General features: G+C 41.1%; 1 long non-coding RNA gene across 1 annotated transcript; it reads left to right on the top strand.

Annotated features, from left to right (window-relative positions):
- Positions 1 to 1,005: 1,005 nt before the first annotated feature.
- On the top strand, positions 1,006 to 23,082 carry LOC122969238. Its single transcript, XR_006398952.1, has 3 exons — positions 1,006 to 1,536; positions 1,965 to 2,042; positions 21,936 to 23,082. It is a non-coding gene; the product is annotated as an uncharacterized LOC122969238 (long non-coding RNA).
- The last annotated feature ends 170 nt before the right edge of the window (positions 23,083 to 23,252 follow it).

Here is a 23,252-nt window from a genome sequence, read left to right as displayed (position 1 = left end):
GTTCAGAATTTTTCAGTTTCAACGGTCTGGAAGTGCAACAAGTAGACTTACCATCGACCTGTCGCTTCAAAAGGAATTGGCGAATGGGGAGGCAGCCCTGTAACACCCGCCCACACGCCCTTTGTGTCAGAACTGAAACTGAAAAATGAATCAGCAAAACAGACAAAAGTGACCATAACGCTGAAACCACACCAAAGAGCGGCTAAGTGCGGCCTGCGGCGGCCGCACTTTGCTCGCAGCAATGTGAACCCCTCAGACACGCCCCCCGGCCGCTCTTTGGCGCGGTTTCAGCGTGAAAATTTTCTTGTAAGTTTTGCCTTTGAGGTTTTTTTGTTGTTGTTGTTGCTTTCAATTCATTTTTATTCACTTTCAATTGTTTGTTTTTTCTGTTTGATGCTTGGGAGATTTTGTTCATTTAATGACGCAAATTGAATCCCATACAAATTATTATGACACAAATTTAATCCCATACATTGAGTCCGTCCAAATCTTTCTTGTGTGCTTGAAGAGGACAAGCTACTTTAAAGTTAGGATAATTTTAGAAAAAGAAAAAAAATATATAGATAAATCCTGATAAAAGTCAAAGGGTTAAAGCAAGGACTGGATTAAGCAAGCAAAGTTAGCATAGTAGCGAGCTAAAACAACCATGAAAACTGCAACGATAGCCGTCATTAAATATAAGGCTATCGTAAAATGTATACATTTATTATGCAAATATACAATAAAAATATGTTAGTCAGATGTTTTTAAAATATATGTTTTAGTCAATAATGACACAGTGTCAGCTTCTGGTAATATAGTTCCTTAACTAAAACAAGGGGATGACTAATCATTTTTAGTCGGCACATTAATATTTAGCTTGATTAACGGTCAGCGCATTAATATTTACATTAACTGTAAGCAGCGCGTGTTTCGGGAATTTACCAACGGTTTCGAACGCATCTCAGCCAATCAGATCCGACCATCAGAACTATCTGCTCCAGGATTGGTTGATCATTTCCAGTACTTGAGAAATGCAAACGTGGGCAAGTGCCATATTGTCCAATCAATGACTTGGCCGCGGAGCACAGCGGACCTCTGTGGGAGCAGTTAGTGTCAGAGAAGCGGAGAGAGAGAGACAGAGAGAGAGAGAGAGAGAGAGAGAGAGAGAGAGACAGAGAGAGAGAGAGAGAGAGAGAGTCAGCAGCATCAGCGCCGTACGTGGAGCCTTTGAGCATCACAGGAGGGGAGAGAGAAAGCGCTCAGACGTTCACCGCAACGACAAAACTGTAATAACGTGACTAGACTCGAAAGATCCATTTTTTAAAAAACGCGTCTACTCACTGATTTTATACGCTTCCTTTGTGTTATTGTTTTTGTACTGGAGGAGAGGTGGAGGTGGTGGTGGGGGGGGAACAACGAGAGAGGCTTCACTGCGGCTAATCAATTTCCTCTTCCAGACCTGGGAATTACAATGAAAAATGTAGGTGACACATTTTCTTTTACAATCCCGGAATCGCAATAGGATCCAAGAGACGACGGCAAAGAAGACAACAGGTATGAAAAAAAATAAATCTTTCTTAACACTGTTTAAAACTGCATATTGTGACATATCATGCGTTAACCCTGCGTAACTTCAAAGCTAGTCACATTTGGTAAAGAGGAAAATGCGTCTGTGAGTGTCGTAGTTTACATCATAACACCCTCAATCGACCCGATGCTTCTTCTTCTTTCTTTTTTTTTTATTGTTATTACTGACAGATAATATTAACCGCTAACTTAAAGGCGTCAGTGATGCCACATTTTCACTGCTAGGGTGCATGTGTGGCACTGCGCTTCATTGTTGAGCCTCTGTTTATTTATTGGTGGTGGTGCTTGTGGTGGTGGTGGTGGTGGGAAAAAAAACTGTTATCTCTACTGTCAATTCATACGAAGCTCTGTTTTCTTCTCTGTCTCTTCAAAAAAAAAAAAAAAAACAAATAAAGGGTGAAAATGGTGACGGGTGCCGCATCCATAGGATCAGCATCCTCTCTCTGGAGCCCCTGCGTAAAAGAAAAAAACAGGTATTTTTTGCTGCCTTCATTTTCTCTCTCTCTCTCTCTCTCTCTCTCTCTCGGTGTTGTTGCTGCTGCAGTGTTGCCAAACGAGCTGTTAAGGTTTTGTCATGAGGTTGATCCATCACCGGCTGCCATACATACATACAATACAATACAATACGCCTCGGCATAATGCAACAAAACCCTCCCATTTTGTGTGTCTCACTGTGATGCTCTTAATGCAGCAGCAGCAGCATCATGCAGTCACCTAGCAGCTTAGAAAAAAAAAAAAAAAAAGGAATAATTGTGTGATTTTGCATGCATGTGTGAGTGTGTGTGTGTGTCTGTTTGTGTGTGTGCTGCATTAGAAGACACACACTCACTCACACACACACACACACACACATGAGTGCTATGACTGGCTCCAACGTGAGCATAATTGCCTCATGAATGCTAATGCATAATGCTCATGCAGAAACACTGCAAAGCAACTGCTTTCCATCTGCACTACTGGCTCACAGGTGCTAGGCTTAGCCTTACCTAACTTAACTGTGTGTATTTGTGTATGTGTGCATGTGTCTCTGTGTGTGTGTGTGTGTTTTGGGCATGCATGCGTGTAGGTGTCTGTGTAGGAGCGTGTTTGTGGATGATATCACCTTGCATATGGTTGCAGGGCCATGTGTGGTTGAGGATGCGTTTTAACCAGGAGTTTTAGAGCTGCACACCTACACCTGCCTCATCGCTGTTATCAAAGTGAGGGTACATTAGAGAAGCGCTACCCATCCTCTATAACTGACACACTTAGATTTAGCCTGTTTGGCCGCAAAAGAAAAAAAAAAAAAAATACTGGTGTGATACTTCACCTGCAGCAATGTGACTAATTGAAACTTAAAATGCAGCTTTAAACATTTAAAAATTAAAAAAACATGCTTTTGGCGTCGGACTTTGCATATCTAAGCCTTCCTTTTTTTTTTTTTGCTCAGTGTTATTATTGTAAATAAACACGGATGATGTAACGTGTTCACATCTCACCCAAATATTTCCAGCAGGCTCAGTGGAGTTTGATAGCAGGACGTGTTTTAGCAACAGAAGCAGGACGACAGCTGATGATTATCTTTATTTGTGATTAATATGTTGTTATTTTATTCTATTCATCTAATTGTTTGGTTTATAATATGTCAGAAAATAGAGACAAATGTCCAAATGTGATGTCTTACATTGCCTATTAACAGTCTAACACTCAAAGATATTCAATTTCTAGTCATATGAGACAGAGAGAAGCAGCAGATCCTCATATTTTAGAAGCTGGAACCTGCAAATGTTTTACCTTAATAATTGACTAAATGATTAATCGATTAAATGGTTTGATAACCAGAATAGTTGGTGATTAATTTTCTCTCTATCAGCTAATTGTTTCATCTACTAATCATTTCAGTGCAATAAACATGGATGATGTAAAACTTTAATAATGCATCCAGATATTTGTAGCAGCCTAACTGAAATTTGGTAACAGGAAATGTTTTAGCAGTTGAAGCAGGGATGCAACTATTGATTATTTTCATTATTTTTACAATTAATTCATGAATTGTTTCGTCTTTCAAATGTCAGAAAATAGTGAGAAATGGCTGTCACCATTTCCTAGAGCCCAAACTGATGTCTTATTGCTTGTCCAGAAGTCATAGATATTTAATTTATAATGATATAAAGCAGAGTAGGGTTACAACTAATGATTATTATCATTATTGCAGTATTTTTTAATTAATCAATTATTTGTTTAGTCTACAGCTTGTCATAAAATAGTGAAAACAAGCACATTACAAGTTCCCAGAACCCAAGTTTACATCCTCAGTTCACTTGTTTTATCCAAAACCAGAAGATTTTCCATTTAAAACCATGTAAAACAAAGAAAAGCAGCATTTGAGAAGCAGGAATAAATGATTAGTTGGCACTTTTGCTTGATAAATGACATAATCGATTCTCAGGAGTGTAGTAGATTCATTTTCTGTAGACCAAGTAATTGATTAATCAAATAAAAAAAAAAACTACAAATGGAAACTTTCTATGTCAGTTCCTCAAAATCCCAAAACAAAAAGCTTCTTCTGAGAGGAGCTTTTTTACACCAACGTTTAACATTACATGAAGGGTGAGAGGGGGGGGGGGGGGGGGCAATGTGAACACCCACAGTAGCCTCAGTAGACCAGACTGCAGTGCTGTGTTTGAGTAAGGGGCATAGCTGCGATCATAGATGCGTATAACCCCCCCCTACAGCTGGATGATCGCACTTTTGAAACTGTTTGTGTGCCTATATACGCCTACGTCTGAGTGAAATCAACAAGTTGACGCCCACTCTCTGGGGGCTGCTGAAAGGCATTCTGGAAAAAAAAAAAAAAAAAAAATGCAGGGAATCACTGAGTGAAGTAGAAGCAGATGAGAAAGCGGGTACACCGACTTGATGACAAAAGCATTGCACATCACAGATGGATGATATAACAGTGTCAGAGGATCAGAGGGGGGGGGGGGGCTAGTAGTGTATTTCAGGGGATATTTACCTCAGTTGCAGAGCTTTACTGTCCAGTTTTAGGATGTGAACTTCCTGTCCCTCTTGTCGCATGATGGGTGACTTTAGCTGGCTGGCTCGGACCCGCTGTGCTCTTTTCCCTGATGTGTTGGAGGAGGCGGATCGTCTGCAGCTTCGCCATCCATCATGGTTGTATTATTATGAGTCAGCGGTGATTAATGTGATCAGCAGCGGTGGTCAGGCTTTCAGTGTCCCCCCAGAGAACGAGCTGGAAATGGTCTGCGAACATAGAAAAAAAAAATGGCCTTGACTACCCCCCCACCCCCACCCCCACCCCCACCCCCCCACCCCCGGATGTTGGGGGATTTTACCGGCGAGTCTCAGGTGTTTACGTCATCACCGGGGACGTGGGTACAAATGGCTGATGGTATTTTCAGCACACAACAACCTTCAGGAAGGAACACTATTGTGTTTGTAGTGTAAAGTGCCTCCTCTTCTTCTTCTTCTTCTTCTTCTTCCTCCACTGCATCACTAATGTGAATGAGAAACGTAACGTGTCTGGTTACAGGTGTGGAAACAGCCTGATCCGACACCTGTAGGTGTTTCTTTTAGATGATGATTTGTAAGAAGTAGATCACATCCACACTTCACTATGTTATCAGATGTTTTATATAAAGGTGAAAAGTCATCCTTTTACAAGTGAGCTGATATAATTGTGCACCAGGAGTTATTTTTGCCTTATTAAAGTCCCTTTTTTTAAATGTTAAATGACGTTTTTTTTTCTTTTTTTAAAGCCCATTTGTCATGCAGCAGACTTCTTTATTAGAAGTTCCAGTTGAGTGATGACATGTTGCTGACCTGGTTGGGCTCAACGATGTCAGCTGGGAATATAGACACAGTCATACTGCAGCAGATTCAGAGCCTGCGTGGCAGGACTGGAAGCTATTTAGAGTCAATCACATGCCTTATGCAAAGACAAAGTAGAACACAGCCTATTATTCACACTTCGATGGTTTCACTCCTTGAGATTTAGGTGACTGAGTCTACGTCACTACTGGTTTTTTTTACATGCAAACCTCTCACAGCCTCAAAATATGTGGACTGTATTGTAATTTGGCGCATATCTGTGGTTACATGCAGGTTATTTCAGAGCGAGAGAACGTTACTATCAACTGGTGTTGGTTTGACAGCAGGGTTGGACAATAAACTTATAAAATAACTGAGATTATGAACCCTCACTGACCTAAATTTAATCATATTGCAATTTTTAATTTAAACTGGGAATAGCTGTTAACAACCAAGGACCAGAATTCTTAATTTGAATAATTTTTAAAAACTTTTTATCACTTTATTTGTCAGGTAAAAAAACATTATAACAGGTTAAAGTAACATAAAACAGATGTATTGCATGTAGGATCTTTAGCCAAGGCTTTTCTACTTAAAAATAGTCTTAACATATCATCACCAGAAATATATTAGTTAAATAGAGCTCATAATAAACCATAAATAAACCAGATATGAGCAGACATGGATAAAGGTAGTGCTGTTTTAAAGCAAAACATGTCATTTTTTATGTTATTGTTACAAATATATTTATTTAAGTAATTGTGACATTTTATCATTAGGTCATATTGACCAGCCCTAATTGATATTTCCTGAATGAAAAATGTAAGAAACCCTCCTCAATATTCATAAATTTCTCATTTTCTGTCAGCTCTCTACTGTCGACTGTGTAAAAAAAATGCTTCAAAAAAGCATCAAGAGGAAAACCATTTTTAGCTCTGACGCTCCCAGTGTTCCCCATACGCAGTGCAACCCCTCAATTATATTCATATAACCACATTATTTAGTATCTTCCCACAACTCCTTTATCTCTTTTTTTCTTTTTTTTTTCCCTGTGAAGACACTCGGCCGCAGCGTTTCTGCCGTCCGCTGACGTGTTTTATGGATTCCTCTCGCCGGTGTCACCGTCTGAGCAGAACGGGCCGCCGAGTGACACTGCTCAAACTAAAGAAATGATGATTTAGCAAGCAGTTAGTCATATAACACTCAGGCCTGGAGTGGTGAGCGACTGGCGCTATGATGAGAAGCCGCTCGCCGGACTGACACCTTCTAGTTTGGCTGTGAGGGAGGTGCGGCTCTCTCTCTCCTTTTTTTTTTTTTTTTTCTCTCTTTCTCAGTCGTATCAAACCACCTTCAACAGATGGAGCGGCGCGGCGACGTCCCACTGCTGCACGTACGTGACAAGCAAAACATTATGTTTAATTTAGGCCTTCTGAAGCTGTCACTTGCAAAAAATGACACCGCTCCTTTTCCACGGCAAAAGGGAATAATTATCGCCTGGATCGGATTGACTAATTATACAGTTGATAATCTTTTCTGAAAGAAATATTCAGAGTGGTTTCTCAGGCCGGCCCGTCGGGAATAACAGCAAATGAATCCGCGTGATATTTGTGTGATGTCTCACAGTATCCCCCCCCCACCATTCACAGTGACTGTCATTATCTGCTTCACAGCTATGATGAGAGCATGTAGTGTAATACGCCGAGAGCGCATGATGCAATCAATAACAACATTTACATATCGCACAATAACTCTTTGACACGTGTCACCCTCTTAGTTTTGATGAAATCTTTGCTGATTCATGAAACACTTATTCCTCATAGCTGCTCTTTAAAACACATTTCACTGTATTATTTTTGTGTTTATTGTTTATTTAGAGTTTGATTTTATTGCAGTGTAACCTTGTGCTTTATTTATGCTTATGCTTATGTAAATAGTCAGATTTGGTTTGTCAGAATTCACATTTTTGGAGGAGCGGAGCTGCTACGGGAAGGCTGCTCTCCGTTGTTTCCCATCCACATCGACCCTGCTTGGTATTCGTATAGTATTTTTTATAAATTAGTAAACATATCATGGATCCCGGCGCTCTTAACTCTTAACTTTTATTCAGCCATAAATCTTCAAACTCACCGGGGCTGACTGCTCAAAAGTCGGGCAACAAATAATTGACTATCCGAGACTGAAATCCACTTCTGTTATTTTATTCAGCACAAGCAGAGACACTTAAGTTAAGTAACCACAATTAAATATATATATTTTCTCTTTGTCTGGCTTCTCTTAACTTCACATCGCTACTTTCAGCGAGGTAGAAAATGAGTAAATGCCTACTTCTGTGTTGTGCAGGAGAATAAATGGTTCATCCATCATAATGAATCAGCTTCAACTATTGAACTGACTGTAAATATTAAGATAAATCATAGATACATCTAAAAAAAAAAATCACAGTAATAAATAAACCAGTTCACAAAAGTTCTCTAAATTCACACTAAACCAGCAAAATGTTATTCTTCATATTCTCTGTTACTAACACACCTGCTGGTACTGTTATCACTCCCATTGTGTGTGTGTGTGTGTGTGTGTGTGCGTGTGGAGGCGGGCTGAGTAATTCTGTTGGTGTGTTGTTGTGTTATAAGGATAAATTAATCAGTATAATCCTAATTTTAATATTGACATTAATACATAAGGATATTAGTTCATCAACTTCATAGATTCAGGTCATATTTGTCAAGATCATCAGTTCCTGTGATCAGACAAAGTGATATAAATTAACTGTTTCCTGTCAACTGTCTTTTTAAAAAAAAATAAGTTTCAGTTCACACCACCCTAAACATTGCAAGTCCCTGGATGTCAGGAAATGGTATGTCGATGGTCCCTGACTTCAGGAATTGGGGCAGGATGTTTACGCAGGGAGGAACTATTGAGAAGTGGGCCAGTTGGACCACACCAAGATAAAAGCAGTGGTGTTCTTGAACTGTCACAAGTTCAGATCCGTGAAAAATGAACAAACTTTACCACTCATGTTGCTCTGAAAGTCGAGATGATGACTTAAACGCTGCAACACAAGGTCAGAGTGTGTTGTATTTTCTTATGTACGTCTACAGTACTGTAACAACTAAATCTCTAGCTTGTTGTTCAGGGAGTCTGACATTTAAGGATATTTTCAGGTCATACTCATCAGAGTATTTGTACAGGTGTTCCCAAACTCAACAACCATCTAAGTAGATTGCTGTTAAATCACAGAATACCATCTCTGACCTGACTGTACGACCACATGCTAACAAACCTGGGTATTATATTTGATGGCGATCTAAATTTCAACAGGCAGGTAAACTCTGTTGTGAGGTCCAGCTTCGTCCGACTCAGAACCATCTACAAAATCAGGCATTTCCTCTCAGCCTTTGACCTAGAAAGAGTCATTCATGCACTAATATCATCCAGGCTAGACTACCGAATCTCCCTCTATGGAGGCGTCTCTCAGGATACCAGTTCCCATTTACAGCTAACTCAAAACGCTGCTGCAACGTCTAAGAAATGAGACCACATCACCTCTATCCAGGATGCAGAATTCACTTTTTTGTCCACCAGCCAAATGACAAGTGAATGTTAAAATTTTACCAGCCACTCATTAGATTACCAGTGTTTTTTTGGCTGGTGAAGCAAACTTATCAGCCACTTGCATATTTTAGCTGGTTTCTGGTGCTAATTTTGTGCCCTGCCCTGATCCTTGCATCCGTACTCTGGCTGGATAAACTTCAAAATGTCCTGTTTGTGGAGAAAATAGGCCGGAGACGAGCTTTTTCTGTAGCGGCTCTTCGACCCTGGAACAACCTGCCGGAGGCTGTTAGACAGACTGAGTCTGTTGATGCTTTTAAGATGCAGCTTAAGACCCACTTTTACTCTCTGGCTTTTAATTGTGTTTAACATGTTTTTATTTCTATATGATTTCTTGGGTTTTAAATTGTATTTAAACTTGTTTCTATTTGAATCTTACTTCATTTTCCCAACATCTGTTATTCACATACAGTATATGTCCTGATGCTTGTATGTGTAGACATGTATGTCTGTTTGCTTTTTTAAGTGCGATATAAATAAACTTAAAATTTATATAAGTGGGAAGTGAGAGTGGTACTGCAGGAGGTGAAGTTTCAGGAAGTTTCAGGCTTAAATCTATTATAATACTGAGTGAGATCAGATCAGCTGTTCTTCATCTTTGTGGAGACGCTCTGATTCATCAGACTTTACTCATCGACTGAGGTCACAGGTTTTTCCTTAGTGATGAAAATTCATTACAGATGATCCATCCTGTCATATGACCATGTTCTCTTAACATCTATGGAGGCCATCTGCAGGTGATAAGATCTCCACTCATCTTACTTTATGAGTGCTTAAACGTCATTAGAAACTTGTTCAGATTGATTGAGTTTAACGCAGAATAAGTAGTGAAGGAAGGAAATAGTTCATTCATCATTTGAGCAATGGTTAGGGTTAGGTTATGACCTATAACCCTAACCCTAACCCTGGCCCTAACCCTAACCCTAACCCTAACCCTAACCCTAACCCTGGCCCTAACCCTAACCCTAACCCTAACCCTGGCCCTAACCCCTAACCCTAACCCTGGCCCTAACCCTAACCCCTAACCCTCACCCTGGCCCTAACCCTAACCCTAACCCTAACCCTCACCCTGGCCCTAACCCTAACCCTGGCCCTAACCCTAACCCTAACCCTAACCCTGGCCCTAACCCTAACCCCTAACCCTAACCCTAACCCTAACCCTAACCCTGGCCCTAACCCTAACCCTCACCCTGGCCCTAACCCTCACCCTGGCCCTAACCCTAACCCTCACCCTGGCCCTAACCCTAACCCTAACCCTAACCCTGGCCCTAACCCTAACCCTCACCCTGGCCCTAACCCTCACCCTGGCCCTAACCCTAACCCTCACCCTGGCCCTAACCCTAACCCTGGCCCTAACCCTGGCCCTAACCCTAACCCTAACCCTAACCCTGGCCCTAACCCTAACCCTCACCCTGGCCCTAACCCTCACCCTGGCCCTAACCCTCACCCTGGCCCTAACCCTAACCCTGGTCCTAACCCTGGCCCTAACCCTAACCCTCACCCTGGCCCTAACCCTCACCCTGGCCCTAACCCTAACCCTCACCCTGGCCCTAACCCTAACCCTGGCCCTAACCCTGGCCCTAACCCTAACCCTCACCCTGGCCCTAACCCTCACCCTGGCCCTAACCCTAACCCTCACCCTGGCCCTAACCCTAACCCTAACCCTAACCCTGGCCCTAACCCTAACCCCTAACCCTCACCCTGGCCCTAACCCTAACCCTAACCCTAACCCTAACCCTAACCCTAACCCTGGCCCTAACCCTAACCCTCACCCTGGCCCTAACCCTCACCCTGGCCCTAACCCTAACCCTAACCCTAACCCTAACCCTAACCCTAACCCTGGCCCTAACCCTAACCCTCACCCTGGCCCTAACCCTCACCCTGGCCCTAACCCTAACCCTCACCCTGGCCCTAACCCTAACCCTGGCCCTAACCCTGGCCCTAACCCTAACCCTCACCCTGGCCCTAACCCTCACCCTGGCCCTAACCCTAACCCTCACCCTGGCCCTAACCCTAACCCTAACCCTAACCCTGGCCCTAACCCTCACCCTGGCCCTAACCCTAACCCTAACCCTAACCCTAACCCTAACCCTAACCCTGGCCCTAACCCTAACCCTCACCCTGGCCCTAACCCTCACCCTGGCCCTAACCCTAACCCTCACCCTGGCCCTAACCCTAACCCTGGCCCTAACCCTAACCCTGGCCCTAACCCTAACCCTAACCCAATAAACAGAAAATTAATTGACAAGGTTTTTGATAATTGATTAACTATTAAAATAAATAAAATGACAAACATTTGTTAGTTTTAGTTTCTTAAATGTGAAAATTATCTGCTCTTTTTTGTTTTATATCATCTTAAATTAAGTAGCCTCAAGTTTTGGACTGTTTTTTAGAAAAAAAACAAGCAGTTTTTAGCTTTTATAAATTGTCATTATTCATTTTCTTCCTTATAGACTAAATAACTGATCTGTTATTAAAAAAGGAATCGTTCAACAAATTATTATCAGCCGTAGGCCTAGTATCTGTTTTAACAAACAAAGTTGGGCTTCACTTCCCCTCATAATTAATGTCATATTGTTCATTCTCTCTGTACTCAGACATATGATGCTAGTAGTTTTGGTGTTGTTTCTTTATTTTGACCTGTTCCTGGTAGAGTCGAGAAAGTTTTACATGCGAGTTATGAACTGAAGTTTATTAAAGCGTTATGAAGGTCATGTACTTTACATTAACTGGCTGCAAAATGACAAAAACACCCCGAACCCACTAAATAACGGACCTCGTGTGCTTTGTTTGTGTCGGTCAAGATGTAATATTTTTTGTCACACTTGGCGGCTCAACCCATCAAACCCCCCCCCCCCCCCCCCCCCCCCCCCCCCCGATTACTCAACTGTGGATGAAGTAAATCGTTACGACATAATGTAGTGTCGTTCTGATGAGTGTTAATGGACGCATGGCCCTTCTATAATACTCCTCTCTGCACTATCATTCAAAAACTAGGCTACATTAATGGATTTTTATTTTTAAACACAGTTTTTATTCCACCGCCGCATCACTGTGTCAGGACCAAGGGCAGTGCATTGACCTTTATGGACAGAGTTCACAGCAGTGACGGCTCTGCCAGCTTCGCCCGAGTCCATATTAGAATACAGAGCCATACTGTTGCTGCTACTGCTGCTACATGCCCTTATGCACTGGCACATTTCCCAGCATGCTTCAGAGTCGGAGGGATGGAGGGAGGGGGTGAATAGAGATGAGAGGAAGGAGAGAAAGCTTGAGAATGGGGTAAAAAAAAAAAAGAGAGAAAGAGAGGAGAGAAGATGAGGGAAAAGAGGAAGAGAAGGATGAGAAATGAGGCTGAGGAGAAGAGAGTGAAGGTGGAGTGAAGATAGTGAATGAGGAAGAGGAGATAGAGAGTGTAGATTCATATCAAAACACACCAGTAAGGCACATGGGACAAACAAACAAACAAACAAACAAACAAAAAATCCGGATAGTAACAACGGGGAGAATGTGTCTTTTTTTTTTGTGTGTGTTTTTTTTTTTTCCTCCCCTTGTTTTCTGCTTTCTCTCTTTTCATTGCTGCAGTGCTATTCTGAGAGAGACGCTTCAGCCCACGCACTGCCAGAGAGGGAGGGAGTGAATGGATGGAGGGATGGAGTGAGGAGAGATAATGTGTGTGTGTGTGTGTGTGTGTGTGTGTGTGTGTGTGTGTGTGAGAGTGTTACGGGGGGGTGGTGGTGGTGGTGGTGGTGGGGGGGCCTCTGCTGCACTAACTCACTGGCTGTCAGGGAGCTTCTGTGTCTTTAAAGCTCATGTGTTCCTGCGAGGGGAAAGTCATGCAAGCAGTGAGACAGATACACAAGCACATATACGGTGTACTGGCATGTGTGAAGGTAATATGGTTGAAATGAGTGTTAAAATATATATTTTCCCAGTATCAACATAGCATAAACAAACAAACAGTGTTCTGCTGTTATGCATTACATCAGACACTCTCTTAGGGCTGCGTCTGACTCGCTGATTACCTTTTTTTTTTTTAGAAATTCATCAATTGTTTGGTCTATAAAATGTTTTTTTTAATGGTCCCAGAATCCAATCGGATGTCTTTAAATTTCTTGTTTTGCCCGACTAACTGCGCAAAACCCAAATATGTGCAATTTAAAAAAGAAAAACAGCAAATATTCACATTTTAGGGGCCGTAAACAGTGAATGTTTTTTTTGAATGAAAGGCATTTTTACTTGATTAATTAGTCAATTTATTTTCTCTCAATCAACTAATTGTTTAATGGACTAACGGTTTTCCAGTACCACAACTCACTACAAATTAAAAAAAACTCAACTTGAATAGCTCATTTTGTTGGCTTTTAATCACAATTTGCTTCTAATCATTGATTTAGTAAAACGATAATGTGACATAACATCATCACAACACAACTCCATAAAAGTTTGACACACTGGACGTCATCCAGCTGTAATATGTCATAATCTGTTACACAGATACTGGCAGATTTAACTGGTGGGAGAAAAAAAAAAAAAAAAAAATTTAGTGATTAATAAGGTTACTTATTGCTTGAAAATATTTGTGTTTGATCCGCTACCAAGACTCAAACATTTACATAACTTCAATAACTGTGTAATCATGGGGGGCAAATGTTCCATATGTGCTTTGTGAACTACAGGTTGTCAGGTTCCTCGTGATTGAAGCACAATATGGCAGCGAGTTGACAGACTGGGACCACGTCTCTCAATGTTTGAATCACTCAGGGAAGCATTACTCATACGTTTAGGTTTTGTAACACAACGTGCTTAAAATAACTGCAATTGAAGTTGAGTTTCTTTGGATTTATTGCAGCTGATATAATTAAGTGTAGATTAGAAAGGGGGCAGCCATTAAAAAAGGTAGCAATCATTTTATAATGTTTGAAAATCAAGATAATTGTTGGATCTACTGAAACATCACATTACATAACGTACAGTCAGGTTTTGAGTATGTGTTCACTCAGAGATGTCAGTATACAGTCAGTGTTTTTGGGCAGTGCACAAAGGAAATGAAGGAGCTACTCATAACTGCAAAAAGTTAAAACAAACTGTGGATGCTGGTGAAACACCTCTAGGAAGATCTCCAGAAACAATAACAAACAAAAAAGTATATCTTTTGGGAAAACATTTAGCTTCTTTTTTGGTGAAGTTTAATGGGCAACAGCTTTACAAAGTCACAGTTTGACTGTTAGTACAGAACAGTAGGTGATAAATCCTTGGTATATGTAATTTTGATCATATATCAATAATGAGGTGTAGTACATTTCCTGGAAAATCATTTGATATATTTTTAATGGATAAAATAACCACACAGGAAAGGATGTTTTTAGCTAATTCAGAAAATGAGATACTTGACAAATCAAAGCATTTCTCCACATTGATGCTAGAATCACATAAAAGTCCAATGTTACCATAAAGCAAGTCTTCCTCATTGAACTGTAACATTGTCCACAAGGGTCACATTATCAATGGTACGGCAACATCTCTACATAAATTTATAACATCTCATCCTATATATCATCATATCACCCACCTCCACAAAACAGTAATGTACAAGTATAATATAAAACATTTATACTGTTAGTGCTGCAACAATCAGTCCATTAATCGATCAGTTGATTGACTAACTGAACATTTATTTCCAACTATTCGCCGGCAACCTGCTGAAGTTAACGGCTTAGCATCACGCAGTAATGAGTAAAAGCTATTGGCACAATTTGGCCACTTGGAGATGTTTTGGAGAGGTTTGGGGACGCCACAAAGTAAAAATTCGCTCCCCTTAGGTTTGGCCTAGAGGTCTGGAATGATACAGGCCTACAGGTTGACAAGATGTAGAAGGTATGTGATGAATTGCGTAGTTCTGGCGTAAAGCACGTCCTAGTTATTGTTATTCAAATGTGACTCATTATAGACGAGGACCAAAAACATATTTGAACTGATGTAGTTTTGGTTGCGTTGTAGCAACATGCTAAACAAGCACATATGCAGAAACTAGAGGATGTTACTTTTCAAATGAAGCCTAATACATGCATTTTGGCCTCACACTTATCTGTTATAAGCTTTTCCATTTGGCCAAATGGGTGAAAAATTCCCAAAAAAAAGGGTGGATGTGAAGAGGCTACCAATCAATTAATCGTTGTCGTCATTTATCAAGCAAAAATACCCAAAATTCTTTGGTTTCAGCTTCTTAAATGCAAGGATTTGCTGTTTTTCATTTACTGACTGTCGCTCAGACACAACAAGCTAATTGAAGGCATCACAGAGGGCTTTAAAAAATGTGAGATTTTCTAACATTTTATAAACCAAAAGATTAATTGATTAATCAAGGAAATAACTGTCAGATTAATCAATAATGAAAAACAATCATTAATTGTAGCCGTTCATACTGTATACTAATTAAATGCAGTATGGAGATATGCCACAGCTATAGTACTACACCCTATAGTACAGCATGTTATTCTAGCAGATTCTGTTGGCAGGGAGACAAATCCATACATGTGTGTGTGTGTGTGTGTGTGTGTGTAGTGCACAGCAAGACAAATGGCCAGACTCAGCAGGAAGACAGAGTGAGACCAGCAGCGGTACTGTATATATGCAGTCAGACAGACAGATACCTCGCCAGCCACACAGGCGTGTAAACCAGCAGCACATACAGGCACGTATAGGAAGACAGGACGACAGACGGGTTGTCGGCGGGGGTTGGAAGATATAATAAAGGTTAAGTTTTTTCAATCTGTGTAGTTTTGGCTGTTGTAACAATGTGATTTCCTAAATGGTGTTGATAAAGCTTTCTATCATGTAATAATGTAAGCAGGTTTTTGATGATAACACATGACTACACAGCAGTTTCTCACGTTAGGTTTGACTCTTCAGATTAATGCTGAATAACAAGCCAAGTATCCTTTAATAAACACAGACATAATGAAATGAAAATCCCATTATTCTTACTTCCTGGACGATAGTGTTATCTTAAGCTTTACGTCATTGTGTACCGGTAGGCATAAAAACAAAAATAAAACCAGCCAATAAAACTGTCACAGCGATGTTTGAACAGTCTGACCTTGGCCCCTTTACATCCTGTTTTAACAAGAGATAACATCACACGAAGGAAGAAAAATGCCCCCAAAATGCTGTAAATATTGCATAAACTCTTCATTCATAAGAAGGCTTTGTGGTTCATTTTATTAGCCACTTTAATTTGTAATAAGTGTAGAATTAAAAGTCTGATATTTGATTATGTCAAACTAAATAAACTGCCAGTCCATCTTTAATAAACATGAATGGAAACTGTACATCTTTATCGGGGTGCACACACGTTTGAAATCAGACTCTTTTTTTATTTATTATTCTTTTATCTTATTGCCTGAAAAGCCAGTAGAAGTTCAGCTGTTAGTCAGCGGGGGCTTCTTAATTACGACATCTGAGGAAGCGGGTTGGAAAAGCCCCCGGAGGGTCGAGACACGCTGATGTGAAGCCAGACTGTCAGAGCAGCAGAGCGCCCAGAACTTTCCAGCAGAGAGGACCCGGCTATTTAGGTTACTGTGATTCAGGAAATAGTTCCTGTCGACTCCTCAACCTTGGAATCAGAACATCCTGTTCTCAAATATTTTTTCTCTTCCGCTTATGTTGGTCATGTCCCTGTTTGGGAGCAAAAAGGTCCTTTTTTATTATTTTCAGCTTCATCATTATTCTTAACCTTGCAGTTTAAAATTTTCTGAGCTTTTTAGGTTTTGTCTTAGAAATGGCAGCTCTGATGCTTCTTAACATTGTCAGCTGTAGTAATGTTGTTGCTCCAGGGACTGAATCTTGTCCTACTGGTGAACTAGAACCAGCAGCTAGAAGTAGGATATGAAATATAAATATAAATTTCCACCGTAGAGGTGAAACAAAACACCAGGAGGACCTGCAGAGATCTGATCACTGCTGGTTGACATCAGTGTTAGACTGATGTGTCGGTATCTGATAACAATTGACGATCTTCCCTGAAGAGAAGAACTGTCTAGGAAACCACAAAATAGCATTACATAGTGTGTTTTTTGAAATTCCAGTTGCTAAAAGTTTGCCACTCATAAGATCTAACACCAGTTTTCTAAACCATTTCCTTAGTAGAGCTTTGTAAATGTATAATAAAATCGCTAATGTGCTAAATCGCTAATGTTCCCTTTGAAAAAAGCAGAAAATGTTGTTTTGGTAATGTTAGCTAACCGCAAGTAGCATTATCAACACTTCTGGTCACGGTAAAGATCTACAACTGTCCTCACATTAAAATGAATTTATTGTGAAGCAACAAATCAAGAGAGGTGAACAGAAAAATGTATCATATTAGTGTAATGTCTGACTGATGCCTGATCTGCTTGATAATTTCAGTATCAGAGCCAGTATCAATATGATGGATCGGTCGGGTGTTTCCCTAAACTTGACGTAAAAAGTTGGTCCTGTTTCAACACTTTCCATTTACTGTAAGTAATGAATTGTCCAGTAACACTGATTATAAATCAATTCTTCATCTGATATCAGATATTTTCCCAAAGTTTACCTCACAGAACAGATTTATAGACGTTGGTGTAATGGATGTAGGGCTGTAAGAAATGGTTGTTTCCATTATTAATTAATCCCAGAGTCCGACACAAGCCCTGGCTCCGGGGCCTGTAGAAGTTTATGCAGAGCAAGTTCAATCAGAGTCATTTAAACACGGTTTTTCTAGCAATCATCCATCCATCATATTCATTGTCACACTTATCGGTACTTCACAAAAATGTCTGCAAAAGAAATATACAAGGCTATGAAAAGAAAGAAGGGTTTTCTACTGTTCTACTGTTACTGGTTGGGAGAGAACAGGAGTTTTGCTTCTCCGTCTGTGCCTGTTTGCACGAAGGTGGAGCTGAGCTACACACTCACACACACACACACACACACACACACACACACACACACCGGTAGTGTAGGCAGAAATCACAGTGTGGGTGGGCACAGAGAAAATCAGGTGAGCCTAGCGCATCCAAGACCAATCATACTTAATAGGTTCTGAAATGCATATGTTAATGAAAGTAGGCCATTAGAAATATACTTGCCTGACTGCATCACAGTTTAGTCATGCAAGCCTTATACATCAGCAGAGGTAATGTTATAACACACACACACACACACACACACACACACACACACAGCTGACAGACGCGACAGCATCATTAATGAAGTGTATGGATAAATAGTGTTACACCGTATTCTGTGACCCATCAGATTCTGTGACCTAAACAGGAATTTCAGCCATATTTCCACTGCTAATGTAGTTATTATACTACATATTATTGCATGATTCAGTTTGATAACTGTTACTAAACATTGTATTTAAATAGTGTGACACATTTTCGACAGTTAACCAAAACCTGTGAGCCCATGCATTCAGATAATACAGGTATGTGTAAGGCGCTTACAGCTCACCTACGAAATCTTGAGTCGACACTTGATGCGTCAAACAGCCTGAACCGAAACCACAGCCGTCAAATTCTCTGACGCTATCGAATAAAGCGTCCCAATAAAGTATAACAGACATACTACAGAAACGGCAGAAACAGAATACGCTGTAACACCGGCATCAACATTCTCAGTATCGTTAAAAATGACACGTGAACATAACCTGGCACAGCAGCCACACACACACACACACACAGATGGCAGACACAGCAACATCAGCATAAAATCCAATTGTACACCCAACAGAAACTATACCCAATAAACAATAATATTGCAATAAGCTACTACAGTAATACTTATTTACTCTACTAATTGACGAAATTGTATATTAGGTTTTGATGATTCCAGCAGGAGACGGTGAGGCTTTGTGTTGAACACTGAAATTATTTCATTATAGTCCAACGATTCAGTCGGTTCTGAAGGAGAGCAGGGACGAAGCGCTAAGTCACATGCCGCTGAATTAGCAGTAGTGTCGTTACTACTCGGCACTTGTTGAGGAGAAACTGGCGAAGGAGGAGAAGGTGGGTTGAGAACGGTGGCTGAACTTGAGCTGGATTATCTTCCTCATGACGGCTTTTTGTGACGCCATGTTTTTTTTTTATCTCAACCTACATTAAAATGTGCAACGCACAGGCTGTACACTGAGTGGAAGAGGAGAGGCTGCTCCCAATCTGGCATTTGTGAAATGCCACTCAAATAAAATCTCACCTGTCATCATCGTTTACTGCGGTAACGTGAGCCGCCGAAATTGCTGTAGCCCAGATCAGGGTAGGTTGAGAACACCCGACACTTTCGGCACTTTCATCCGGCCCACATACCGTGTGGACTGATGGTACTTGGGCGGTCCGCTTCTGTTTCACAGATCTAGATCACAAGCAAGCCAGATAAACCAGAACTGGCCCACATCCATAAAACACATACCTGAGAGCATCACATCTTTACCAGAAAACGCCCACATTTCATCGGGGATATTTGCTATTTTACATGTGGGCCATTTCAGGCTCACATCCATTCTGTCCAGGCCAGAAGAAGACCGCCTGAAGTGGCCCGATTCCATACGCTATCTGGGTGGTGAAGCCGGCCGCCATCTGAACTTTGTTGCGCCTAAAGTAGTGTAATAAGGACGGCCTCTGAGTGAGTTGAAGGTCCTGGAAAAGGACTCCAAAAGGACTCTAACCTTTTTTTATACAGTAACAGTAGTCGCTTGGTATCATCACAGAGGCCAAAGGTCAAGAAAGTTGCTCAGTATATGTAGTTTATGGTCACATAGTTTAAATACAGTCGATATTGGAGGAGATTTTTTTCCCTGACAGTAGTACTGAGCCCCTCCCATTCCTGGAGCTGCAGGCCTCATTCTGTAAACAGAAAAAACACACACACACACACACACACACACACACACATCTGTGGTCTCTCTCGCCTCTGTCCTTCTGTCAGAAGAGTCCATGTGGCAGCTGTCATGTCGCCTGCTCTCTTTTTATCAAAGTCAGATCACGGCTGCTCCCATCTCCTCTGTCAGCTGATGTTTTATATATATACACACACACACACATATTTATGAGTGTGTGTGTGTGTGTGTGAACTAGTATATGTGCTATAGGTCCCGCAGTAAAGCAGAATTTCAAGTTTAATCAAGCATTGGAGACGCTCTAGTGAAAACTGCTCAAGGCAACAGTAGTATATACATGTACTCCTAACCTCCCGGTGTCACTAATAACCGACTTCCTGTAGACTTTGCCCCATATCCCCATAATAGAATCTGGTGTCGTGTGTTTGTGTGTGTGCACTTCTTCACACAGGAAGTCAAATGTCTGAAAAAAAAAACCCTGAACTGTCTGTTTATGATAAATAGCAGAGAAATCTGGACTCATTATAGACTGTCTGTACTAGTAAACAGAAATGAGTTGCCGTTTACTGACAACAGATTGCAGGATTTTGAGAACTTAAATGAAAACTTTCCAAATATTTGTGTTTTGTTGTAATTAGGAAGACCAGTATACTGAATTAGAGATGTACCAGTATACTGTTTTTACTAGCTTATATACTGTAATGAAACATTCTGATGGTAACAATACCGCCAATCATCTCCATTACCGTCATTGAACACAGCACAGCTCTCCTGTCGTTATTACCAGTTTTATTTAAATAAACCACAAGAAAACACCTTTTTACCAGTCAAACTGAGACACAGCAGGACCAGTGAACTAGGATCCTTGTTTGTTCAGGTCCAGCTACTGTAACGATGACTTGCTATGCTAACACTAGCTAACTGACCTAATGATACATGGCTAGTAGGGATGCCCGATATTATTGGTATCGGCCGATATAATGATGATGATTAAGAGAGGCTGATTTGTTGCCTTCTCCTCCGCTGCATAACTGTGCTTCCCTCCACGGACTGTTTCACCCTGACGGTCCCGGTGCTTACTCCGCAGGCTGCACTTCACTCAGCTGCCCGTCAGACCAGCTGCTTCTTCTGGCTGTGCTTCCCTCCGGCCGTGCTGCCGCTAACGCTCCGCTAGCCTCTCAGCTAATGTTAGCCCCCGCGCTGTCCGTGTGGATCCAACCTGGAGGAAGCACCGGGACCGTCAGGGTAAAATAGTCCGCGGAAGAGCTGCTATGTTCGGCTGCACAGATAGGAAACACCTCGGCTGACAGGATGTACCACTCTGTTTGGAAAAAAAAAACTTAAATCCTACACATTAATCCTGTCTGTCTAATAAACTCAAAGAAAGCTCTACTGCTCCACCTGCTTGACAGGTTCATTAAAGTTTTAACGCTGAGCTCCTGAACTCCGGTCTTCCTTCATATATTGTCTGTCTTGATCATACTTGTCACAATCAATGATTGCATGTGTAATAGTCTCCTCAGCCAGCTGGAAAAAAAATATGTGCATATATCAGTATCGGCATCAGCAATCGGCCACAACGAGATGGAAATATCGGCATATCGGATATCGACAAAAAATCCAATATCGTGCATCCCTAATGGCTAATTTATGGTTAAGAAAGTTCAAGTGATGGATTTTGTGCAGGATTTTTTGGTTCTTTCATAAGTATTAACAGCCAGAATATGCACATAATCTAAGAGAAAGAGACAATGAGCTGCATTTAAAGTCATTTCCAGTCAACTTTCTTAAACTGACCAGCTTTTGTTTGTGGTGTTTTTAGTATTTTTTGATGTTTGTCCATTTGAAGGGCTCAACAAAATACAGTTTGTTCAGTTTGTTCGGTTCAGTTAAATCCTAAACAATCATGGTGTGAAGTCATTTTACTATATAGCAGTGTTACATAAAAGTTTGATGATTATCGTGGTAATATCCCTGTACTAGAGGGACTTCACTCTGTTACCTCAGTGAACGTTGCTGCTATTTTGCTGACATTTTTCTACTGAATATACACTTACACTCTGCACGTTGTGCTCTTTTCTTGCAGTGTGAAAACCGGTGAACAAGTGGACGTGGATCTGTAAGAGAAAGAAGAAACAAGAGAGAGAATTTGGAGCCTACTTGTCCTCCGTATCACGTGGAGGCATTCTGGGGTATTTTCTCAGCTGCTTTCAAAGCAGAGGCTCCCCGCTCCTGCTCCTTTGCCTCTATATTTATTGAGATTTCAATCCTCGTCCCTCTCTTGTCTGCTGTTTTGTTCCAAGCAAAACCAAAACCAGGTGCCAAACTGACTGTGTCAAGAGAAGAAGCAAAAAAAAAACACATCTACAAAAGTAACCACCTACAGAATCATCATATACAGAGTTTATTTAGTCATATAGCTTTGAATACCAGATTTAGTAACTGTTAAAGTACAGGATCCAGCTTTATTTATACCCCCTTCAACCTACAGACATTTTTAACAACCCTACATCCCATTGAATCATATTTAATCTCAACACATTCATCACAGAGATATTTAAAACTTTATATCCGTTGTCTTCAGTCGGTGTTTGCGTAGTTGCTGCTCTTAATGCTGAAACTGAGATTTCTTTCATACTGGGACGATGATCAGTGCATTATTGGTTCAAAGTGCTTTATAAACAGATCCTCCCTCTGGTCGATGGTTTTTGTCTGCGGTCGTGTAGTCGCTACACCACAGGAGACATGTGGTAAGCAGTGATAACTCGCCGCGCCGCGCTCCGAACGCCGTCTGAAAACATTTGAAGGCTTCAGCGGGACGGCGTTTGACTGACAGGCGACAGAAGCCACGTCTAACCTGATAAACAGGCAGCAGTGCTGTACCGCCGCCGCCACCGCCGCCGCCGCCACTGCTGCTGCTATCTCAAAGGCTTGGAGATATACCATCGTCTCAGTCCGCGCTGTGAAACACTGTTGACACTTTGCCTATCTCTTTCTTCCAGTCGCTTAAGCGAGAGAGCCCTCTCTGCTCTTTTTGTCGTCTTCTGTTTCTTCCATACGTGGCGTTCGATTACGCCGCTCCGAACAACCTGAAAAGGCCCCTTTATCTATTCCGGTGACCTCTTCGAACCTTTTTTTTTGCATTCTTCCTTTTATTCTACTAAAAACATGCAATTTAAAACCTTTCACTGTATTTACATTTTTTTTGGTGGAAGGAGATCAAGTTTGTAAAAGGAACATATAACCTAAAGCCATACTGAACACCAGCCATACAAATACCTTTCACATTTAAAAAAAAAAAAAAAAAAAACACCTCACTTATGTTTCCTTCAAACAAAGTGATCTTGAAACACATCGGTGCACACGTACGCATTCAGGGAGTCAACGAAGAAACTGTTAGTGA

Source organism: Thunnus albacares, chromosome 19, assembly GCF_914725855.1.
Source record: "Thunnus albacares chromosome 19, fThuAlb1.1, whole genome shotgun sequence".
NCBI classification, from domain to species: Eukaryota; Metazoa; Chordata; class Actinopteri; order Scombriformes; family Scombridae; genus Thunnus; species Thunnus albacares.
The sequence above is the reverse complement of the archived record's forward strand: the minus strand, read 5'-3'. Positions and strand labels throughout refer to the sequence as shown.